The sequence below is a fragment of the Pinus tabuliformis genome, chromosome 9 (assembly GCF_031772625.1).
Source record: "Pinus tabuliformis cultivar Carrire ecotype Pingquan chromosome 9, CPIR1, whole genome shotgun sequence".
NCBI lineage: Eukaryota > Viridiplantae > Streptophyta > Pinopsida > Pinales > Pinaceae > Pinus > Pinus tabuliformis.
Window position 1 is genome coordinate 453,692,573 of NC_142307.1, and position 26,936 is coordinate 453,719,508.

Below are 26,936 nucleotides of genomic sequence, written 5' to 3' on the forward strand. Positions count from 1 at the left end.
AGTGTGTGTGCATGACAGATTGATGATCTATTAATCCAATTGCACACTATTTTTGAGTCCCCAAATACTTGTAGCTTGCTGCAATGTTTTTGTAATGAAAACTGAATGAGATATTTGGCGGTGATGAGCTCTGCCTAATTGTTTGTGCCCCCTCCAAGCCCCATTTGAATTTTGAAGTGATGGGAGTCTGACAGGTGTAGAATGGCACCCCCCTCACACCCTACTTCTTGAATAGATCCATCAAAGAAGGCCCATGGCCAGGTGTGGTCAATGGTTTCTTGGACAATATGCCTCAGGGGAGGGTTTTCATCAACATCAGGAATGCTTTTATAGTCTACTAGAAGTTGAGCAGAGATGGTGGGCTAATGAGGAGTTGTATCCTTAAAGATGAGACGGTTCTAAGCGATACAGATTTCCCAGCAGATGAGGAGGGGAAGGTTTCTGGCCTTAGCCGGGGCTATAGATGACCACCATGTGGTCCAAGCATCTTTGGCAACTTGTCCCTGCTAAGTGCACTGAGTAGGGATGTTCGAAGGAACAGATACCCAGAGATCAATGATGATAGGGCAGAAGAGGAAAAGGTGGTCCACGGATTATGTGTTGTCCTTACACAAGCTGCATCAAAAAGTTTCGTGCATTCCTCTCTTGATAAGATTGTCACCTGTGGAGGTCTTGTTTTTTAAAATTAACCACATAAATACTCTGGTTCTTGGGGGAGCTTTGAGTTTCCACATGCCTTTCCACCATATATATATAGGTTGTGGTCTATTGTTGCTAGCTAAATAGAGGTAACGCTCTTTAGGAGAGTACCGTCCATTTTTTACATGTGCCCATATCATTTCGTCCTCCCCCTCAATTATTCTGATGTGAGATTCTGATAAGGCAGCTCTGTAGTCTGTCCACTGTTGATGCCACTGTCGTGGGATATGCAATCTGCCAGTTGATTTCCAGGTCTGACGAAGAAAAGTGGATTGCTCCATGTCAGCAATGTGGGGGATGTCAGTAATGCCTGAGTTGGAAAGGTGGAGCTTAAGTTCATCAGGGAGGACATGGGCATTACGATACCTAGTCCATGGGTCTAGTCCAATGCAGACAAATGCTCCAGCTTGAATTCTCCAGGTGAGTCCATCTCAAATGAGAGGAAGTGAATTTAACACTCCTTTCCAAATGATTAAGATTCCAATTTTATTCCATCTTGTTTGTCTAAGTGAGTTCATCAGGGGAAGGGGTGCAATGTACTTGGAAGTAGCCACCTTAGTCCAAAGGCTATTGGTGGAGATCAGCTGCCATCCTAGTTTGGCTGCCAGAGTAGATGTGAAGTCATACAATTTTTTTTATTCCCCAGCCTCCCCATTTCTCAAGGAGATTAAGCAGATCCCATTTTGCCCATGCAAAAGTTCTCTTAGATTGATTGCCTTTCTAGAGGAACCTATAGCAAAGATTTTGTATTCTAGTGAGGATTCCTCTGGGTATCTAGGCTAGGGACATCCAGTACACTGGAGTGGTTTCAAGAACTACTTTGATGAGGACTAGTCTTCCACCCCTGGATAAATACTTATGGTACCAGATATCGAGTCTTCTTTCTAGCTTCGATACAAGCATGTCCAGTCAACTATTTTTTAGCCATGGGGATTTAGCCTGTAGCCTAGATATCTTAGTCCATCCTCCAATTGAAGTAGGGCCAAAAGGGAAATGGTGGAGAGAAAACTGAACCTCATGAGGGGTGCAATCAGAAGCAGTGATGGTGGATTTAGAGTTGTTTATAACCATACCAGTTGTGGAATGGAAGATGGAGATGATGTTTTGAAGGGTAGTCAGGTCCCCAATGCCACCATTTAGGAATATCAGCACATCGTCCACAAAGAGTAAGTGAGTAATAATGCAGTTGTCAATGATCCTCATACCCATGAGTCTGCCTCTAAGATGCATATCTTTAATAAGTCTACTGGGTCCCTCCATGACCAGCAAAAAAAGCAAATGGGACAGGGGGAACCCTTGCCTAAGGCCTCTTTCAGAGTGAAAGAAAGGTGTAGCCGCTCCATTTACCAAAACACTAAAGGATATGTTTGTGATGTAGCACATGATCCATTTTATAAACTCATATAAGAAACGAAGATGAGTTAGGAGCATTCGGAGGTATAACCAGCTTACCCTATCAAAAGACTTTGAGAGGTTAGCCTTGATGATCATACCTTTGATCTTGTTTTTCTAGATAGAGTGCATCACAATCTGTGTAGTACCAACTAAGCTATGAATTAGACGGTATTGAAGGAAAGAAAATTGTTTTGATGAGATGTGGGTGGAGAGGATGGGGTGGAGTCGGTTTGCAATGATTTTTCAAATGATTTTATATATGTGGTTGCAAAGGGAGTTGGGGAGAATGTGATCAAAAGAGGTCAGATTATGTGATTTGGGAATGAGGGCGATGAAGGTGGTATTAATGGCCCCATGCATACAACCCGTTGTCGTGCAATCTTCAATGACCTTGAGTAGGTCGTCTCCAATAATTTGAAAAAAGGTTGTGTAAAACTCCACCAACCAACCATCACGTCCATGACTCTTGTCTTGCTTAAACCATTTCAGAGTGGCCTCAATTTCCCCTAAGGTGGCTTCCCTATTCAACTCCATAACATTCTCCTAATCTACAAACGTAGGGAAGAGTTGTACCACTCTAATGACCTCAGCAAGGGTGGCATTAGGGGGACCCTATATTAGGTTGGGCGGACTTACCTATGGTTTTGTGCATGTTTTTCACACATGGTTTTGGACTTGATGGTTTTTTGTCCATGCTTTTGCACGCGATGGTTTTCGTTCCATGGTATTGGATACTTCGGCATGTATAAATATGTATTGTAACATTGAAAGGAAAATAATAAAAAAGAAAGCTCATAGTCCGGGTTTTGGGATCTAGGGGAAAATCTCTGTGTATATGTGTTTTATGTGTTATGCTCTCGCATTTTTTATTTTATGTGTTTTAGAATTTGTATGCAGGTAATTTTTTGTATGTGGTTAAAACCTATAGAGTTAACCAAAATTAAAAAAAAATTATTGCAAATAAAATTTGGACATCTTTGTGTTTAAGACAAGCATTATGTGTAAAGAAATGTATAGTAGATTACAAGTACCTAGTCCCTTTGTAGAAGGCCTTGTGGTCCATTTTGTTCATCCCATCCACCCGTCTTTTTCACTTTTGTCTCACCATATAACTATCTTTGCATTCGATGAACATGATCTTGTGCAAAATTTAATAGAGGAAATCAATGCATTAGTGAGAATATCCTGAAAATGAGCCTAACCCCATTGTGCCACTACATACTAATAAATGAAGATTCATATTGCCCAAAATGACGTCATCCAACCACTATAGGGATAACATTCCATAAGAAATGCGAGAGGAAACAAGCAATGATCAAAGGGTAATTGCAAGAGAGAGAGAGAGATTTCCTCTGTGACATAGAGATAACTAGTGAAATTGTTGGCCAGATCCAAATTGTTGGTCATACCAAAGGGAGGCTTGAATAGTATATGTACACCATTTGTTAGCAACCTTAAATAATACTAATGGGAGGGTGAATCTGTATTGTGCCTTATGATATATTTTTACCACTTTTTTCCTTCTTATCACAAACGTTGAATCATTTGTCTATTAGCAGAGTAGCACATGAGTATATATGTGCATAAACATGAACCATAATAATCATATCGCAATGTATATCCATCATAAAATCCAAACAATAAAAGGCCAATTCAAGAAGTAGCTAAGGCATACAAAAATAACCATGAGCAACGACACATCAAACAATAGCATGCACATCCTCACATATAAGACACACAAAGTGTAACATGGAAACCATAAGTGACAAAACCACCATGAAATTTTTTCCTTTGCTCTTCTTCCATAATCATAAAATATTCTTTTACATAGTAACTAACCAGCAACAGTGTGCAAGCCAAAAATTTCTTATCATGTGAGCCACTACTCGCTCTAGGCCACAACTTACATGAATTTTGCAAGCCATCACCTACAAGAAGCCACCACTCCCTTGACTTTCTACACCACCACCTACTAGAACTCACAACTCCCAATAAGTCTCACCCAACCACAACTGGATGGAAGCCACCACTCGTAAGTTCTCAGACCACTACCTAAGAGATGTTGCTACACCGTGAACAAACAATCCATGACTTCCCATGTTGAAGGCCACAACCTTCAAGTTTTCCTCTAGACCACGTTTGAGAATATTTGACACTAGATCCACAATTGCTACAATAAAACACTTGTAAGACACATTTCATCCATTTTCATATTATACTCACAATAACAATCTACTCATACATCTAACACTGAGTACATGCCCTCTAATGCAATATTTTCAACACAACCTTAATCAATACATCAACGCATCAACTAAATACAATTTGCACAACTTAATAAAACTCTTGCAAATAATCACCAACATGCAAACATGTGCTACACAATCTCAACCAAAATATACTCAACAAAATCAAAAATTGTACTAGCACATAATGAAAATCTAATCTACACACTAAACCAAACAAAAATTATGCATCCATATAAAACTCAATACTAAAGATATAAAAATACATTCCCCAATAAAACCCCTATAGCACAAGGGCCTCAACAATATAAACTTTGACCTACAATCTCTACAAGAACATCTATAGCAAAATATCTCCTCTCCATATCAACAACATCTGAGAGCCACAATCTACAATGTAAATAGATTAGGCATCTAGATCTATTTTAGCTCCATAATCCTATGGAATATGCTCCAAGCCTAAGCTTTGATCTTTTGTCAATCGATGCAAACATGTAGCATTCACTCTATCTCAATCTCACACTCTCTAACCCCTTCTACTGCATTTTCTTACATTTTATAAGTGATGGAAGATGAAATCAATTTACATCACTAAACCTCATCATATTTGACTTTATCACCTTATAGATCAAGGTTAACGCATGTCGAATCCCTCCATTAAAAATCATGAGCAAAAGCCGAATTATATTCCTCTAGAATTCACTCGGATTCACATAGAATGTGGGAAACTAAGCCTAGGTAGGGTAACACAAGCAATCCCCTTAATAAAAATGTTACTAGGAGGGGTAACACATGAAATAAAATAGAAAATTGAGCTATAACGCTAGTACTCCACAGGAAACCTGTGTAACCCTTTGTAGATCCTCTGGAACCTCATGTGAAGCCTATGATTCATCATATTAAGGCTTCCAACCCTATACAATTGATTAGCATGTCAAGGTCTCCGAACTTGTTGACATCAATGCCAACACAATTAACTCCTCAACTGAGTCCTCAGGTGGAAACTTAGATTGACATCCTAAGGTGAAAGCCATCAACAATTGACTCCAAAGTTGAGTCCATAGCCAAACGCCATCGGAAAACAATAGGATCATGATAGTCACCACATCAATAACATCACCATCAGACCCCGTCAACCAATAGAACCATGAGGGATGCCACTACTAGGTTGACATCATGGGGAAAACTAGGTTGACATCAATTCCAAAACCATGAAACAACAGGTCCAACAAGATTGACATATACTGGTACCTTAAGATATTGTTGGGGTAACTATTAGTGGACTAGAATGTAGCTTTATATGAAATATCTTTAATCTTTGAAGACATATAATTAATAATGAATCGAGACACATATTGCCCTCCCACCTTAGCAAAGTTGCTTACTAGGTAGAAAAAAAGACATAATAGCTACTAACAATTGAATTCCTCCAAAACTAGATGATTGCATTGGCACACTCTTTAAATTCTTGTTTTCATTTATGGATTTTTAGTTTTATTTTTATATATTTATATGATGTTTTAGATGTCCATAGGCCTTACCCTAGTTTTTTTTTAGTTTTATATAATCTTAATTTTTTATAATATAATGTGGTGGAGATGTGGCAACAATGGGGAAATGTTGTAGTGAAGTGTTAAGCTAGTAAATAATAATAGAAAAAAACATCCTCAATTTAAAATGATAGTTAAAATTAAAAAAAAATATTCATTGTTAACATTTTTATGTTTAAATGTGGAGCATCTCTCAACAATTCTCGGAATGAGGCTTTATAATTGAGTATAAGATGACTACTATGCTTTTAGGGATTAAACCCATTCAATTTCCTTCTAATGAATTCATCTAATATGTAACATTATTTGAATTTTTCCTTGATTATTTCCCATTATACATCTGAAATATTTGTTCCTAGCTATAGTATAAGTGTCCTCCACCACAATTATATGCTTCTTTTCAGCTAGAACATGCCCATCCTTAGCTTCATATTTGAGGTTTGCTCCTTCTAAGAGAAAGATATCTCCAAAAAAGATTTCAATACCTATCAATTTTTGGACCCCCAAAATTCTTAAAAAATCACCTTTTTCAACTCCCAATGCATGTTGTTTCTTGCTATGTTTTCAACACATTTTTTAAATATATGGGTGTTCCCTATTCCTATTCTAAAAATTTCATGAAACATTGGGAATTGTATTGAAAATATTTCATTAATCTATACATTTCATCATTAAATCCATCTTACCTAAGGATCTATCAAGTGGTGAAATGAATCAAAGATCTCTAGTTGCAAACCATTCCTCAAGTTTTGCACTCAAAAATAAGTTTTCATCTTCAGAGATTTGAGCCTTCACCTAGGCTTCGTAGATCCATAGTGTATTTATACTAGTAAATACCAGATGCCCAACATGACACATGTTGATATGGAATTTTAATTAATTAATTAATTAGAGATAGATTAATTAAAAGAGCATAACTAACTTGGAGATAAATCTTAGCCCTCAATCTATAAAAAATAATATGAATATTCTAACATATTTCATGGATATTAAATCTCTACCATCCACATAATAATTACTAATATCTACATTAAAATTCTACTAGGTTTATTTTGAATTAAACATGCCCTTCCACCTAATGATTAAGAACTAGCATAGATCCATCCTAATACCCAAATATAAGAGAAAACATATTTCTCTATGTGAAAATCTATCCTCAAATTTTGCACTCAAAATGTGATTATCACCTTTAGTGATTTAATCTCTTTCAAAATTTGGTAAATTTGACATTAAGATGGATTATGATGGTTTTATTATATATATATATATATATATATATATATATATATATATATATATATATATATATATATATATATATATATACATGGTTATTTATATATTAATCATAATTTATTGGGCACTTCGGTGATATAGGAGGAGATCTAGTAAAATAATTATTAGTACTATTACAGACCTTTCATCAAGACACACGATGTAGTAGCTGCGTGATCCGTCAGAATTTTTTTTGATAATTTCTGCAGATAACTTACATATGTTGTTTTACTTTTTTGTATATATCTATCTAAAAAAATACTTATATGCAGTATGTTTCTTACTGAACTCTATGATGTATGTGGAAAATGAGACCACCATTTTTGAGATATGCTCCTTTGGAACATCTACAACATGTAATTTTCAATCTTATATAATGGAAATTATGATTTTTCCTTGTGGAAAAAAATAATCATTATTTGTTATCTTAATATTATATGAATTATTAAACTATTGAGAAAATAAAATTATATGGAATACCATTTGTCGACGCGTTTCAAACCAACTAGTGTGGTTCATCGCCAACTTGTCTTGACGATGAACCACACTGGTTGGTTCGAAACATGTCGACAAATGGTATTCCATGTGATTTTCGCCGAAGAATCTTCTCTAACTTGATATGGATCATAGAAGCCTAAACTTTATTAAAATAAAATTATTTTAAAAATTATTAATTATATTAAAAAAGGAATGAAATCATATATATTATTAAAATATATTTATTTTAATTTTACTATTCAATATATTTATATTAAAATTTTACTTAATTTTTTTTAATGTGAAATAAAAATTATTCAAATTAATAAAGATAAGGCAGTGGCCGAGATGTAATATAGTCATATTTAAATTTATATTTTAATTTAGAAATATTTTCTATTTAAAATAACTTTGATTGTTGAAGTAAATGTATGTGATATAAAACATGTATGGTTTTAGCTTGATAGTGTGTTGTGCACAATGAATCATGTAATATCAAAAAGTTAAGTTATGAATCATTTCTTCTATAATAAAATATTTAGTATGCGTATAATGAAATAACATATTGAATAAATTGATTAATTGCTATTTAGTAATATAATGGTCAAAGATTTTCATTTATTTTTATTTTTAAAAGATAATATTAATATTGTTGTCTTGTAGGGTCATCAAGAATCATTCTTGTGGAGGAATGATTACTTATGCAGGTGAATGGCATGAAGAGGTTCTTGGTTCACGAGGAATAAAGTCATTAGAGTAGCTTGATAAATCTCTAAGGCCAATATCATGTGGATATGAATTTATATTATGTGATTATACTATGTCTATGTTTATCTTATGGACATGCTAATGCTGAGAGATGCATCCGCAGAATGAAAACAACATGATCCAAGGCATGCAACATTAAGCATGGATGACAAAGAGACACTGGAAGCAAGTTTGCTTGGTAGAGGCGGTGTGGTCCTAGATGTGTAGTGCTATTTTTATGTATATGTTGTGCATATTTTATATTCGGTGATTGTACCTATGGTGTTGTGTGCATATTTCATATGCAGTGATGAGTATAGATGGTGCTATGCACATGTTGGATATGTGGTGTTGTGTACATATTATACTATGTGCATGATTGCTATGCGGCATTGTGTGGATATGGTGTTGTCCACATGTTGGATATGCATCGTTGTGTACATATGATGTTATTTACATGTTGTATATGAAGTCCTATTTACATATGGTGTTGTGTGCATGTTGTACAAGTATTAATATGTACATATGGTGTTGCGTGCATGATTGTACATGTGGTGTTGTGTACATGTTGTACATGTGGTGTTGTGTGCAGGGAGTGTTGTATAGATGTCGTAAATGTGATGTTGTGTGAATGTGGTGTTGTGTACATGTGGTGCATGTGGTACTGTTTACATGTGGTATTGTGTACATGTTGTACAGGTTGTGCGATGTATATGTGGTGTTGTGTACGCATTGTGTAGGTGGTTTCGTGTACATGTGATGTTGTTGTGGAGGTGGTGTTGTGTATAGGTGGTACTTTTTACATGTTGTACATATGGTACTGGTGTACATGTGGTATTGTGCGCATGTCATAGATGTTGCGTTGCGGGCATGTGGTACTATTTGTGTGAATTCAGTAGTCGTAGTATCGTGGCATATGTATTCATTGTGTTGTACTCTGTGTACATATTTGTGTTGTGTTGTACACCAGATGTAGGAGTATGTATTATGTTGTGTTATACACCAGGTGTAGGTGTATGTATTGTGTTTTGATGGACACCCGATGTATGAGTATAGGCGTAGGTGTATGTGTGGTATGTTAGGTGTAGGTGCAAGTATCACATGGTCTTGTATGTTGTGTAGGTTGTATGTGTGTGATGTACACTATGTGTATTTTCAGATGGTTGAAGAGAAGGTAGTGGGTGTTTTTTTGGTGTTGAAATTTGTCCAATGCGTGTATGGAATAAGAAAAAACGTAGAAGCTAAGGAATGATTAAAGGATAAGTATTAGTATTTTACTTCAGTTTTATTATGCATGTGATTTATGATTTTGGTCTATGATGATTACATGTGATCTATGATTCTAGTTTGTGATGTTTGCATGTGATTTATGATTTTAATCTATGATGGTTTTGTTTTGAGCTAACCTGATGTGATATGTTTATACATGATGAATTAGTCAAAGATGCTAGTTTTACTTTTTGTGATAGGAAGCAAACAAAATTGCAAGTGTAGCTTATTGATTGGCCACCAATGAGGTATGATGTGAATTTATTTAAATCTATTTTATATCTAATGGTAGTTATGTGCTTGGTATAGGAAAGCGTGAAATGCATGGTTGGGTGGTCGAAACTGATGGCAAGCATTAGCAGCAACAAGAAAAGGAATTGGAATAGCCAACAATATGCTGGTAAAGCAATTACGAGTAGGGCCACCATGGGACATTGGTACTAAATAGTGTTAAAATTGGCAACTAGGGCCAAACACCATGTGTGTCATCTTATTCATGGCTGATAATATTTTTATTAGATTCCTCTCATCGAGAGGTGTAGGATTGATATAAATATCATCTGATTCCGATAAGTATTTATGGAGATATGAATTTATTTTGATTATGGAATAATTATCAAGCCGACCTACAATTCATGTAGGCTCAGAAGCCCAACAGTCGCATCTATTGAAACATCAACAGTTGTGTATAAATACAAGAGGACATTTCCTCATTTGAACTCACTCATCTCATCACATCTCTCTCTCTCTCTCCTGCGCAGAAAAGAGGCTCTTCTTTACTGTGGAGAAAAGAGACTCTCTCACACACATGTGGAAGGAAGTACAGGATTTTTAAGGCAGCAACTGTAGAACCAAAGTTTGACCAGTGTTGACTAGAGGACTCTCTCCTCAGAACCGCATTGTAGGTCCATCTCGATCTCCTTTTAAGGCCACATTTTTTGGTGGCAGAATCAAGCCGATCTGACGACTGGTTTGCGAGATATCGTTTGCCCTAGTTTGGGACTGATCTAGGGTTTGCTGCTACTAATGTAAATAATATTTATGTACTATTTTTCTTTGCTAGATTATTCAAGATAAAGGAAGATTTGATCAAAGGGTTTCACCACATTGGGGTTTGTCCCTAGCTAGCCACCACATCTTGTGTCTCTTGTCTTGGCTTGTTTTCTGTCGATTGTTTAATGTTCTATCTGCACTTTACTTTATGTACATGTGATTGCTAATCTGTGGATAATAATAAAGGAAGATAAGTAAACTGTTATAAGCATAGAACATACCATAAATTAACATGGGATCAGAGCTGAGGTGAAGACAAAGCCTAAGCAAGAGCAAGAGCAATCACCGAAGAGAAGATTGGCAAGGCTGTCCTAAAAGAACTATGGGGTCCTCATCACTCTTTCCTGTCAAGGACAAGTTTCGTGAGAAAGCTGACTATCAGGGATGGAAGATGTCTATCAATCTAACCCTAGAAGATCAAGGAGTGTTGGACCATGTGAGAGGCAATATTATTGAGCCTCCATCAAATGCATCTGCTACTACCGGGAACAAATGGAAATCTGGAGAAGTCAAAACAAAGAAGATCTTCTGGGAGTCTATTGGCAAGAGCTTGGTGGCCTACATCTCTAACTTGAACACCTCCAATGGAATCTATGATAGACTAGTGAGTTTATTTAAAGTTAATGATGCAAATCAAATTTTGTTTCTTAGAAATAAGTTGAAGGAAATTAAGAAGGGTAAAGACGAGAGTATGCAAGCATACTTCTTAAGAATCACTGAGATTAGGAACGATCTCCTATATATTGGGGAGACTATTACTAATAGGGAAATGGAACTCTTGACTCTTGGAGGATTAACATCCAAATGGTACATGTTTAGGACTACTTTGAACAATAATGTAATTCCTAGTTTCAAGGAATTAATGGCTAGATGCATTCAAGAAGAAACAAGGCTAAAATAGCAAGAAATGCCCATGCCTAAAGATCCTCCTGCTACCTTTTCTTCTAATTCTAAGAAAAGAAATAATTTCGGAACTAAATCAAAAAGAAAGTCTAGACCTAAGGGTGGAAGAAAAGGACGATGTTACATTTGCGATAAAGCAGGTCACTATGCAAGGGAGTGCCCTGATAGAAAGGACTCACACGAGGATGATGATCTAAATCCCTCTCATAGAAATCAAAGGAATGGCACATTCAATAGCAAAGGTAAAAGGAATGTTGGAAATCAAGGAAGAGGACAACCATTCAAGAAGGTTATAAATTCCAGGTATGAATCAAATATTGTTGAAAATAAGCGGGATGAATATTATCTACTGGCTACTCTATCTCCCTCTGCTCCTTCGGACTCAATTGGAATTTGGCTCATTGATAGTGGTGCCTCAAGGCACTTCATTGGTTACAAAGAAGTTCTCCATAATCTAATAGAGAATGAAAATAACCTGGAAATTGTCCTTGGAGATAATATGAAATATCCCATGAAAGGTGTAGGAAATGTCTCTCTCAAATTAAATCAAGGTAATACGATCCACTTACAAGATGTATTATATTTACCTGACCTCAAAAATAACCTGGTGTCCATCTCGGCAATGGAAGACAAAGGCTACAAGGTAACCTTCAGTAATGGCAAGGTACGTATATGGAAAAATAATGTTAAAGATGCCTTAACTCTTGGGTTTCAATTTGATTGATTATATCAGGTCAGTGGAAGTCTGCTAGGTGTCATGTCCTATGACACATCTCTTTAGTCTGAACTTTGGCATCAAAGGTTTGTCCACCTTCATTACAAAGCTCTATCCGATGTAAGACCAATGGTAATAGGAATGCCCGAATTCCGAGTAGAGAAAGAAGGTGTATGTTCGGGATGTGCTGAAGGAAAGCTCAAAAGGGGACCATTCCCCTCAAGCCAAAGAAAGACCTCCGATATATTACAGCTGGTTCACTCAAGCATATCTAAGGCTAGCACTAAGAGGGAGACTACTACGCCATATACTCCTAAGCAGAATGGTGTGGCGGAAAGGAAGAACCGTATGATTGGGGAAGCTGTCCATGCCATGAACCATGATCAAAGACTTCTGAAGTTTCTATGGGTAGATGATGTAACAATGCCTGATGTGGAGGAACCCATGGATCCTATTTATCCACTTGAGCCTTCCTCTTCTAGGAAGAGGCCCTCTTAGCTTAGGGGGCTACTTGATGATGTTGAAGGACATACCGCACCACGAGTAACCTTCCGTGAAAGTAAGAAACCTAACAGGTATCAAGGATACCTGACCATCATGCACACGATCATACAAAATGAGCCTTCATCATTCTCAGATGCTGTCAAGCATCAATTATGTAAGGATTCTATGATCAAAGAATATGAGTCTATTATGAAGAATGATGTCTAGGAAGTAGTTCTTAGACCCTATGACAAGACAATTGTCACTTCTAAATGGCTTTACAAGATAAAGCATGCAGCACTTGTACTCGTGGTTTCTCCCAGAAGGAAGGTATAGAATATGATGAGATATCTGCACCTCTTGCTAGATATATGACCATCCGCTTGATCATAGCCCTTGCGGCTTCACAAGGATGGAACCTACATCAGATGGATGTCAATACCACATTCTTGCATGGTTCGATCAAAGAAGAGGTCTACGTGAAGAAACTCGAACGATTTGAGATTTATGATCGAAAATCTCATGTATGCAGGTTGAAGAAAGCTCTCTATGGGCTGAAGTAAGCACCCCAAGCATGGTATGAGACGATCGATAGCTACTTGATGAAGCTGGGATTCACTAGGAGTGAAGCCAATCCTAACCTTTACTTTAAGCTTGAAGATGACAAGCCTCTCATACTAGTGTTGTATGTGGATGACCTCTTTCTAATAGGTGCAGACCCTCTTATTCACAAATGTAAGAGGGATTTTGCTTCTGAATTTGAAATGAAGGATCTAGGACTAATCCACTATTTCATACGACTTGAAGTCTGGAAGAAGCCAAGGGATATCTTCCTATCTCAAGGAAAATATGTGGTGAAGATATTGGAAAGATTTGGTATGGTAGATTGCAAGCCTATAACTACCCCTATGGAGCTTGATTTCAAGAAGTTAAGCGGTAGTGCTGCTAGACCTGTTTTACAAAATGCTACCAAGTATCGCAACTCGTCGGAGCATTAATGTTCTTAGTGAACTCCTGTCCAGATATATGCTTTGCAATCAACACGTTGAGTCAACATATGGTTGAACCTAACCACATACATTGGATTGGTGCCAAGAATTTGTTGATAGATCTTCATGGCACAATTACTTATGGGTTAAGATACACTGCTAGAGATGTGAGACTACTTGGATACACTGATGCTGATTGGGCAGGCAATGTGGAGGACCATAAGAACACTTCTGGGTGTTTTTTATCTTTGGGATTGCTTTGATATCCTAAATGATCAGGAAGCATAAGTCGGCGGATTTGAGCACCGCTGAAGCAGAGTATATTTCTGCTAGCATGGCCTCCTGTGAGGCAGTTTGGTTGCGAAAGCTCTTCAGTGAGCTATTTGGATTTACATTGGATACCACCGTGATCCTATGTGACAACCAGAGTGGGATTCGTTTGTCAGAGAATCCCATATTTCATGATCGCTCCCAACATATCGATATCAAGTGCCACTATATTCGAGATATGGTGAAGTGGGGAGATATAAGGCTCCATCATATCGGTACAGATGAACAGGTCGCTGACATTATGACAAAGCCCCTAGGAAAGGTCAAATTTTTGACTTTCTGAAAATAACTTAGTGTCATTTAAATACCCTCTGATGAGGGTCTTATACGATGCATTGAGCTTTCAGAGCTCTGGGGGGTGCGGGGTACTTCTTGGAGTGACATATGACCATAGGGTGATTCACCATCCCCTGGTGGTATACATGTAAACCCCATGGTGACTATGTAGTAGGGTGATTGGTTCTCTTGTGAGGCCTAGATGATGTGTTCTCCATGGTGATTATGGACAGGATGATTCTCTCTCCTGTGGATAGGATGATTCACTTTCCTATGGACAAGATGATTCACTCTCTTGTGGGATAAGATGATTCGCTCTCTTGTGGGACAACATGATTCGATCTCCTGTGGACAGGATGATTTTCTCTCCTGTGGACAAGATGATTTTCTCTCTTGTGGGACAAGATGATTTGCTCTCTTGTGGGACAGGATGATTCGCTCTCTCGTGGAGAGGATTGATTAGTTCTCCTATCGAGGCATCCTACACATGTAGTCTGGGACTCATGGGAAGTACATCTCATCTGATAAATGAGCAAGGAAATGAGGATAGGGACCATAGTAGTACCGATGGACACATCGTTGTATTTATTGTACTCCCTATGCTAAGATGACCTTCATTAATCTGGGCTCAATGATACGAGTCTCGAACCAATGGTAGGAGTTGTACCGACTATGATGTTAACTTCGGGTCGGTTGAGACTGGTCTGGGACTAGTGGTAGGAGTGGCACATACTATGATGCTATTCTCGGGTCAGTTGAGACTAGTCTGGGACCAGTGGTACATACTTTGAGATTGACTTTGGGTCAGTGAAGGACTGGTCTGGGACAAGTGGTAGGAGCGGTACATACTATGATGCTGACTTCGGGTCTTTTGAGACTGGTTTGGGACCAGTGGTACATACTCTGAGATTGACTTCGGGTCAGTGAAGGACTAGTCTATGACCAGTGGTAGGAGTGGTACATACTATGATGCTGACTTCGGGTCAGTTGAGACTGGTTTGGAACCAGTGGTATGCACTCTGAGGCTGACTTTGAGTCAGTGGAGGATGATACCGGTCTGGAACCGGTGGTAGGAGTTGTACCCACTATGATGCTAACTTCGGGTCAGTTGAGACTAGTTTGGGACGAGTGTTACATACTCTGAGACTAACTTTGAGTCAGTATGTTACATCCTCGATCATTTCTTCCTCTTCATAATTCAAACAAAGCAAAGCAGAGAAAAACAGAGTAGAGCAGAGAAAATCAGAACAGGGTAGAACATAATAGAGCAGAGCAAAGAGAACAGAGCAGTGCAGGTAGGATAGCGCAGACCATAGCAGGGGTCGGGCTATACAATGCAATGCATTTGATGGATGAATAGTAGCGACCAACAAAGAGATTGCAGATGGAGCTATCTCTAGTTGAGGGGAGTGTTAAAATTGGCAACTAGGGCCAAAATCCATGTGGGTCATCTTATTCATGGCTGATAATATTTTTATTAGATTCTTCTCGTCCAGAGGTGTAGGATTGATCTAAGGATCATCTGATTCTGATAAGTATTTGTAGAGATATGAATTTATTTTGATTATGGAATAATTATCAAGCCGACCTACAACTCATGTAGGGTCAGAAGCCCAACAGTCACATCTATTCAAACATCAACAGTTGTGTATAAACATAGGAGGACTTCTCCTCATTTGCACTCACTCATCTCATCACATCTCTCTCTCTCTCTCTCCTGCGCAGAAAAGTGGCTCTTCTCTACTCCGCGGAAAGGAGACTCTCTCTCACACATGTGGAAGGAAGGGCACGGTTTTAGGGCAGCAACTGTACAACCAAAGTTTGACCAGCATTGACCAGAAGACCCCCTCCTCAAAACTGTGATGTAGATCCACCAGGATCTCCTCTAAAGGCCACATTTTTTGGTGGTGGAATCAAGCCGATCTAATGGTCAGTTTGTGAGATATTGTATGCGCTAGTTTTGGACTAATCTAGGGTTTGGTGCTGCTGATGTAAATCAAATTTATGTAATATTTCTCTTTACTGGATTATTGAAGATAAAGGAAGATTTGATCAAATGGTTTCTCCACATTGGGGTTTGTCCCTGGCTAGCCACCACATCTTGTGTCTCTTCTCTTGGCTTGTTTTCTGTCGATTGTTTAATGTTCCATCTGCACTTTACTCTATGTACATGTGATTGCTAATCTGTAGATAATAATAAAGAAAGATAAGTAAACTGTTATAAGCATAGAACATACCATAAATTAACAATAGTGTCCATTTGTTTCCATGAGCATGTTATGATTGGTATGATGGTTCTAAGGTAGGGATATGCCTTGGTTTTTCGCCCTTCCGATGCGAGGAAAACATACCGAAGGATTGACTTCCCATGATGGGGGTGCCAATGGAGCTTTTAAGGTGTGTGTATGCACAGAAGGGGGTGACTAGATTTCCCGAGAGACTATGTAGTAGAAGAGTGAAGGTTCAGGATGTATATGTTTTTGTCATTAGCATTGCTAGTTGGAATCAAATTCACATTGGGAGTGTTACCTAGAACAATTAGGTGGTAATTGTACATTGAGAGGAAAAGTGGCATATGATTATAGCGCTAGACATTGGAGGCATATTTGACCTTGCACTAGATTCTAGACTTCCTAGGAAGGAGGTGAATCATGGTATTACTTTGAGGGTGTAGATGTGAGCCTGTGGATTCCCTTATTGTGGATGCTGGCATCATATCTTTTTATTTTTTGGTTGAGAAAATGTGCATATGTGTATATGTGTGTAATATTTTAAATTTTGTATTGAGCTAGATTTATAAAGCTCGATAGATAGTATGATTGTTCTTTGTGTGAACAAAATGTGTATGTGTGTATATGTGGTTTTTATTGTAAATACCATAATGAGCTATGTTATAAGGCTCTAGTAAATGGTATGTTTGTCATGTTTTAGTAGATGGTTATTGTAAATACTACAATGAACTCTATTTTAAAGCTCCATGGGTAATATGTTCTGTTTTTAGTGGTCTTGTTGGTTATAGGTGTCATTGAACATTGAGGATGGTTTCCCCCTAGGGAGAGGGTTCTATAACAACCCTTCTTAAAAATCCATGTAAATATAAAAATATACGACCGCGATCATGGGACATATATTTCAAGCTGAATGCTGGGAAAAACAACCTAGCGGGTTTTCATTCAATTTAATATGGCTAAGAAAATTGGCCAAGGAAATGTCAAAGGATTTAGAAAGGCGTTACGCATTTATTGGCATTTATTTATGAAAATAATGGAAATTAAGAGAAAAGGAAGGTGAAAGGTCTCATGTTGCGTGTGAGGAGGAAAATGAAGGAAAATAATGGAAAATGAAGAAAATAGAGGTATCGTTGAGGAAAAGGCTTCTTGGGATCAACTGGAAAGTTTTTTCTGAAGCGTTTTCCTGAGGCTTGATCAGTGTACCCTTTCGTTAGTTTAGTTTTGGACCTCTCTCATTATTCTCTCTCTCTCTCACTCTTCAACACTTAAAGTTTTGTTGGAGAATTCTATCTTTGGAGCAAGGAAGGGAAAATCATGAAAAAGAAGGACACAGAAAAGAAAGGAAAGAAAAGAAAAAGTAAGGAAGAGCAGGATTAAGAAGCTTCAGCAAGAATACTTGAAGGTAACATAATGCGTGTGTGATTTCCTAGCTGGTTTTGACATGCATGACTTTGCATGTTGGTATTTCGTTATTTTTCTGTCTGTGGCATGGTCTTACAGGGTTATGAGAGTGGTTTTCATCCTTGTCTTTCCTTTTTATGAATAGGCATGCTGTGATGGGATTTTTTTTGGATTTTGAGCTTTGGAATTGCCAAATGGTCTCGGAATCCCTTGACTAGTTTTAGTGAGATAAATGGTAAATCCTGAGGGTGGAGTCTCAGTTTAGGGCTTAGTGATATGGTGTGGAAATCGGTAAACCCCCAAAGACAATGAGATTGAAAATTCTTCGAGGATAATGATGAAGTCTAGAGGCATTCCAAGCTCAGTTTGGTTTTGTGATCTTTGTGTCTGTTTTGGTGGGATCAAGGTTTGGTGAGGGTGGAGTTGGCTTAACCTCTGGATTCCCTTCTCTTTTTTTGGATTGGTTTATCCCTGAAATCCCACATTAATGCTTTGAATATGGCATGGGGGTGACTAGCTAAAAGAAATAGTTGGTTCAACGATGTCTATGGTCTGGTTGTATGTGGAAGTCCTGAACCTGGTTGGCTCTTGCCTATGCTTAATGAAAGCTAAGTTCTCTTTCTTTTGATCTTGTTATTACATGGCATTAATGGATGTTATATCATTTTTATTTACATGGTTTAATGGTGGTTATAAACATGGTTATATGATTGGTTATAGTCATGTTTATTTTATGTGTTTACTTGTAACTAAAATAATAATCGATGCAAGACCTAATTGATGTCAAAAAAAGTTAAGGGAAGAGGGTGGTGATCCTTCATGTGAAGTCTCATATCAGTTATCAGTCGTTTATGCTTTGTCTTGTATTCATGTCCTATAGATTGCATTGATCCCAAGTACTTAACATAATGTCAGTCTAGGTTAGGGATGTTCACACCCAATTATGGAGGCATCTTTTGGAGTGAAAATCTTGTTTTCATGTCAGTTATGGATTCTGAAAGCCACATGGGTTTCTTGGAAGTGACTGATATTTTGGGCTTGAAAATTGGCACAAATCCTAGAGTCGTAAGCATAACACTAGGCAAAAAATTCCCCAGAAGCTCCCTTACCCTTGTAGTGGGAGCTTATAGAGCCTCCTAGATGAACCCTTGTCCATATCGAGGGAGCATCTAGGGGTTTTGTATAGTAAAACTTCAGTTGGTCTGAGGGACTGGTTACCTGAGTGGTTTGGATGGCTCCTAGGAGTTCTTTTGCTGATGTGGAAGGTCAACGTCATGTGTTTCCATTGATTCCACTTCCTTAAGGTCACCTAGGAGGTCGAGTCTTGTCATTGTAGCCCCTCAATTTATGTTTACCCCGGGTAAGTCGGTGACAATGGGTAGATATGAGGAGAAGCTTCCTTATACTTTCACAAAGTTGCCTATGGAATTTTGAATCGATTCTAGGATGCCTATTTCTCAAAAGTCCTCTGCCAAGGAATACAAGCGGACCCAAAAGGGTGTGTGTGACACATCCATCTATTAAAATATCATATATAAAAAAAACTTTAATACAAGTCACCAAAATACAAATTTTCGTTAAAACATTGACATTATTAAATTCTATGTATAGCTTTTAAGTACCAATGACAAACTCTATTGCCATACTCCAAATGAAAAGACAATGGAATGAATTTTAGATACTATGTATAACTTGTTTGATGATTGTGGCAGAATTTTGTCACACGTGTTGTTGATTTCGATTAAAATACAATCAATCATATTTAAATATTTTAGTACATCGCTGGCATTGGCACTAAATGCAAACAGGCCTTAGCTTTGAATCCCACCATAGGAATGCATGCGCATTTAACATTCTAGTTGTCCTGGCCTAGGTGGCTACCTGAAGGTCACCAATCTGTCCACATCTAGCATTATCCTCAGGATCAGTCTCCTCCATTCATGGCTCTCCATGGCTGGTTAGATCAAATGGCCCTCGAGAAATTTGTCCTTCATTTCCTGGTGGTATGGCTTCATTATGTTAGTGTATCGTTCCAGAAATTTCAAGGAGTTATGGCTCTGCTCTGGTTTTCGATTTTGTTTTCGCCTGTAGACGTGGTTTGCTGGACTATTTTCTCCATGTTCCAGCAACTTGGTGATACTCTGATGATCCTAAAACTGCTTCGAAACCCTGGGATTCAATCTGCTGAGGCAGGGTTTACAAACAACCTTCCAATGGTAAGATCTTATTGTATTTCCGCTTATTCTTCTTTATTTTTCTGGGTTAGAATTATTACAGTCTCTTTTATCTTATGCATAACTCCTAACTCAAATCCTCATTGTTTTGGTGTAAGGTTTATTCCAGGTGCAGGGGTTTGGCTCGACGTTGTGGCAAAAACCCTCCTACCGGCTTCATCGTTCGAGGAACTGGCTTGACCAACACTAGGTATTCTAACTCACTTCTGACCTTTTCTATGACAAGGTCTTGTGACCAGGTTGTCAGAGCTAAATGACTTTGATATTAGTTCTGTATAGATTTTCGAGGTTGTTGGAGCTATGACTCCACTGTTAGGGTTTTGTTTCTTTTTTGAAGCTATAAGAACTTTACGGCTTCAGCCCAAATATTGAAAGTTTTGGCGTTGTGCTTAGGCCACCATCTTTGTGTGATGTATAGACATTGAACCTTTAAAATGTATGGATTGAGCTTACTGATACTGTATTTCTTTATTTGAGGTGAGGGTTTTCATTTAATCCATGTTAATCCAGGATCTTAAGTACTCTCTGTTATTCTTTGTATATAGTCGAAGTACTTTTCATAATTATTTAACACATTTGTTATGCATCGACTAGGGTTTTAAGAATGGATATGAATAGGAAACATAAATCATGAAAATTTTGAATGCACTAATCTTTAAACATGCTTGGATTTCGGTTGTGCTTCCTACATAGAACTTTGTTTACTTTTTATCTTAGCAGTAATGTTTACCTGTCATTGTTGGAAATTAATCAGTTAAAAGACGAATTTAGCAGCTTTTCCGATTTAGATAAAAGACTATGTTAAAGATTTACCCTATCTGGTATATCGATAGTACTTGCTTACAGAACTTTACCCATTTTCTAGTTTTGCTTCTCCTATAAAGCATCTAAGTTCTTGCTACTTCTTCTAATATTCTTTCGATAGTTTCTTTCTGTGAATATTATGATGGTTTTTTCCTCTGTTTCTTGTTACTTACTCTACTCTTGCTTTTAATGAAATACTTCAAGAAAAATAAGAAACCCTGTCCTTAATCATTCAACAATAATTTATTGATATTATCTCTTTAAACTGGCCAATCTGTAAAGCTAATTGTTCTTAGATTTAGAGAATAACTTATACAAGAATTCTTCACTTATCTATTTACGTTGATCTAGAATTGAGTCTAAAACAAGACCTGCACTTTAATTTTCCCCTCATCCTTCTAATCTCAAATACCCTTATCATCTTGATCTTTTTAATAAAAATACTCTAGGATTTAGTTTTGGGATAGATAATTGTCTCACATAACTAACTAACCAGCCAAACAATATTTACCAATAACTGCAAAATTCATCTTTCCATAACTAAATTCCAAAAATAGTTTATAATTTGAAAATAGTAACAATCTGTTTGGTTGCAATAAAAATAAATATTTATATTAACGGGGGATATTGTAGTGTGTCTAAGAAATATTCCTTCTCTAAGTTGTAACAAGGCTCCTAGTGCCTCATCAATAAACCTGGGTTGTTCATGAAGTATGGCCCATTTTCTAAAATTATTTACAGTCTTACATATCTTCAAAGATCATTGTGAAAAAACTATTTGCATGGAGGTGAAGGTCAAATGGAAATTTTGGTTGCCATTTGAGTTGGATCCAGTGAAGAATATTTGATTCTCTGGATTGGATGCCCATGAATTTGCAGATTATCGCACAATCATGCATAAATTTCCTAAATTGGTCTAGGCAGTGATTAGGGATCACATCTCATAGGGTTTTTGTTGCCTTTGGGAGGCAGTGACCCTTCATTATAGACTGCCATTGAGCTCCAAGAGCAAGCATCTCAACTTCGTTTTCTTTGTGCCTTGTTGTACTCGAAGGTCGATGTGCACGAGTTAACACTAATTTGAGGGAGGGGGTCGCTCCCCCTCCCCCAAGTGGGTCAGGCATGTTCCCACTCAGCTGATGGATGATACCACAGCGTGAGCGAGGAGAGTGTTGAAATGAGGAGTCAAACCACTCAAACCCTAGGGCATCCAAACCCTAGCAGAGTCCTTCTATAAATCTAAAGTTTCTAGTTGTTATTTGTCTCTTTTTAAATAAACTTTAAATTTAATAATAAAAATATATAAATTTGTAGTTAATCTCATACTTTTATTACTTTTATCATATTCAAATTACTCTTTTATTTAGGTTAACAAATTCATATGAAAAAATATTTTTTGTTAGTATTTTATCTAATTATTTTGAGAGAGGTTTTACATATTAATGGGAGGGAGATTTTATCATTTTTATAAGTGATATTTAAATCTCGTATATATTTATATATATTGTATGTGTGTTGTAGTAGTTGTAAAATAATGATTTATAGGTAATAATAATAATGATTATGATGTAGGTTTAAATAAAAAAATAAAAAATGTTAAAAAATTAATAAAAATAGTAAATCAATTCAAAACATATATTACTAAAATATAATCTTGTTGTATAATGGTTTTATAAAATAAAGCAAAAAGAATATTTTTATGTATATATATGAACTTTATAAATAAAAATAATAATAGTGTAGTTATACAAATTAAATGGTTTGTAAACATTATCAATCCATGATAAATATCAAAATACTCACCCCATAGTACATGTCACATTGCCTAAAATAGAAAAAAATCATAAAATTATAACTTTATTATAGATTGATTTGATTATGAATTAAAAAAATTACTATATAATTAAACATATATGCATTTCAAAAAACATGTACAAATATTCTTCAGCCCTACTTTACAATGAAAATCCTTAATTTGTAAATAGCTTTTGTTAACAATACTATGGCTTATTGCAGCTAGAGGGCACTCTACATCACCCTAGATGATATTTTAATCACATAAATTTTTTATATGTAAACATTTACATGTAGGATCAATTAAAAAACAAGAAAAAGTTAAAATTTATATAGAGCCATTGTGGGGAGATGATGTAGTTTCCATAAATGAGTGTAGATATTTAAATATTAACTCAATTAATTAAAAAGAAAATAGTCAAAATTAAGTTCTTATATTATAATTTTGTTTTTATTGATCAAATTACGAACAATTTTGTAGGTCAAAGAAAATCATAATATACATATCACATAAAAATATATAACATATAAACACTAGTGGTAATTTAAAATCCATTTTAGCATAAAATTGAAAAAATAATTTAGTAACCATATGTAGATTTAATTAATAAATCTTAATACTTATAATACACTTACATTATAACAAGATTGAGAATCATGAATATTCATCCCCACTTTTCCATGGATATATTAACTTGTAAATATGCTTTGTCACAATAACATGGATTAGTACCATGGCTTATGAATACCACATGCTGAAAAACCATAACTCATTTCGTAATCAAAATATTTTATTCAATTACTATAAAATTGAAATAATAATTTATTAACCATATTTAGATTTAGTTAATAAATCTTAATACTTATAATAAACTTGCATTATAACAAGATTCACAATCATGAATAGTCACCCCCACTTTTCCGTGGATATATTAACTTCTAAATATGTTTTGTCACAATATCATGAACCAGTACCATGTGTTATCAATACCACATGCCGAAAAATCGTAAGTCATTTCACAAACAAAATATTTTATTCAATGTAATTTTATAATATTTTTCAATTAAATATAAACAAAAAATTTATAATTACATTTTAGATATATTCAGTGGATATTCTGTAGTTATTAAATCAATGTAATTTTATAATATTTTTCAGTTAAATATAAACACAAAATTTTTATAATTACTTTTTAGATCTTCTAACCCGCTATCCTCACTTTTTAGTGGATATTCGATAGTTATTAAATCAAGGTTTTAATAGTATTAGAAATGACAATAGTTTTATAACTAATGATGTGAAATTTATAAATATAAATAATATTATTAAGGACTACCATAAATCCATGTTGAGTAAGGATCTTTAGGTAATAATATGAATCAAATCTATGGAGGTGCAAACATTTGCTCAAGTTCTGCACTCAAAAATAAGTTCTCATTTTGAGATATTTGATTCCTCTCATATCTTGGTATATTCATAGTTAAGATGGTTCTATGCTTATCAATAATGTATGCCCAACATGACATATGTTGATATGACATTTTCTTTAATTAATTAATTTTAATAAAAAAACATAATGAACTTGGAGATAAATCTTAACCCTTGATTTGTGATTACTACTATAAATATTCAGACATATTTCATAGAAATAAAATCTCTAACATCACATAATAATTACTAATAATTAAATGAAAACTCTAGAAAGTCTATTATATCTTCAAATTTTACACTCAAAATAAGATTTACACTTTAAAAGACTTAATCTCTTTCAATATTTAATAAATCTAAACTTAAAATGAATTATAATTATTTTACTATATATTTAAATATTTTAAATACAAAGTTATTTAGATATTAATCATTAATGTATATATTATTTATAATATATGAATTATTAAGTTATCAGAAAACTAAAATTACATTAAAAAATATTAATTATAATGAAAATAAACAAAATTATATATATTATTAAAACATATTTATTTTTATTTTTATCTGGAATATATTTACATTAAAATTTGAAATATTATGATATTAAAAAATACAAATATATGAAATGAAAGTTATTCAAATTAAAGAAGTTGAAGAAGTGGCCAAGACATAATGTGGCCATACTTAAAACCCTATTCTAGGTTAGAAATATCTTTGTTTTAAAAGAAAATGTGATTGTGGAAGTAAATGTATGTGATATAAAATATGTAGTGTTTTAGTTCGATGGTGTGTTGTACACAACGAATCATATTTAAAACGCTATTTTATGTTAGAAATATTTTGTTTTAAAAGAAAATATTTTTATGGAAATAAATGTATGTGATATAAAACATATAGTGTTTCAACTAGATGGTGTGTTGTATGCAAGGAATCATGTAATATCAAAAACGCTATTTTATGTTAGAAATATTTTGTTTTAAAAGGAAACGTGATTATGTAAAACTTGTAGTGTTTCAACTAGATGGTGAATTGTGTATACAGAATTATGTAATATCAAAGTTTTATATATATATATATATATAAATAATTTGATGAAATTGTGATTTGAGCAACGGTGGAAATTTTTTATTTAATTTAATTTTTTATAAATATAACCCAATTTTAATAATAATAAAAAAATCCGGAAAATTAATTGTAATTATATAGATAGATTATTAAATATACTTATTATTCACTTAATTGTGTTTTGTTGTTTTTGGGTCCTAATTAAATTTACTTGTTATATTATAATTTAAATGTGTAGTTTTTTATGAAAATATTATAATATTGTTTTTTGAATTTCATTGTATTTAAATAAAAGTGTATAACTTATTTGATAAATTATAAAACATTAAATGTTATATTTATATTTTGACTAGAGCTTAAAAAAAGGTTTATTACCGATTTTTTTATAACAACTAAAATTTAAGATGTAATTAATTATATAATTAAAATTAAACAAATTCTTGAAGTTCATATAAATAAATTGTGAGATAAACCAAAATAATTAGAACACATATATGGATTATGAGATAAGACATGGATTATGAAAGAGAAATTTTAAAGGGAATTAACTTTAATATGTTTAGTGAACATCAAACCAACTTATTCCATGCTTTTTTAGCAATAGAGCACGTTGCCTTGGATATCTTATTGATTATCTTATTTATTTTATTTAATATGTTTTAACAATGGAGCAGGGTTTTTTATAATACTTGTTTCAAAATCACAGAAATGTCAAATTCAAGAATATATCTATGAATGATAATTAAGAAGAAAAAATATTAGTATATTTTTATTGTACATTAATTATAAAAAATTAATAATTTTTTATATATTTAAATTTTCATATTTATCTAATATAATTTTTTTGTAATATTTAGCAGGATCATCCATTTTCTATTATATATATAAGATAAATTTACACCACACAGTTTTATTTGGTGACCCCAACTCACTCTGAAGGGAAACCAAGTATGTTGGCCACTGGTGAGCATTATATGCCATCGAAAAAAAAAGTTGCTTCAATGTTTCTATCAAGGCAAAGTAGGTCTCACTCTCATGTCCAAATACTATATATCTTCTAACATAAAAAATAGGCAATTTAAATGCTATCTGCATAAACAAAAACTAATCATAGAGGAATTAATCCATCTTGACATTCTACTCCTCTGAGTCTGAGGCAACAAGAGCGGGATCATCAGTAGTGGCCTCTGGCATTCCAAACAGCTCCACGATGCAAGGGATGTGATAGTCGATACGATCCATCCTGACATCCTGTTTGTGCAACTCAAATATGATTTTCTCCATGTCTTTTTTGTCATTGGGCACGCCCCATAGTGTGACTCCCATCCCCACAGAAATTTGTTCCATTTCCATACCCAGCAAACTTTTCATCAAGAAGGTGGGTCAGGAACCGTCGTCCTCTAGATTTCTATCTCGTCGTTTGGTTCCAGCCCTTACTTTATCTCTTCTTCTAGTCATCTATCAGCTTTCGGATGCCTTCGTATGTTTCATCCCTATATGCTGCAGCTGCCTCCGTTATGAGGTGTTGAGTAGGCTTGTGACCCCTGTGACCATCCATCAGATTAGAT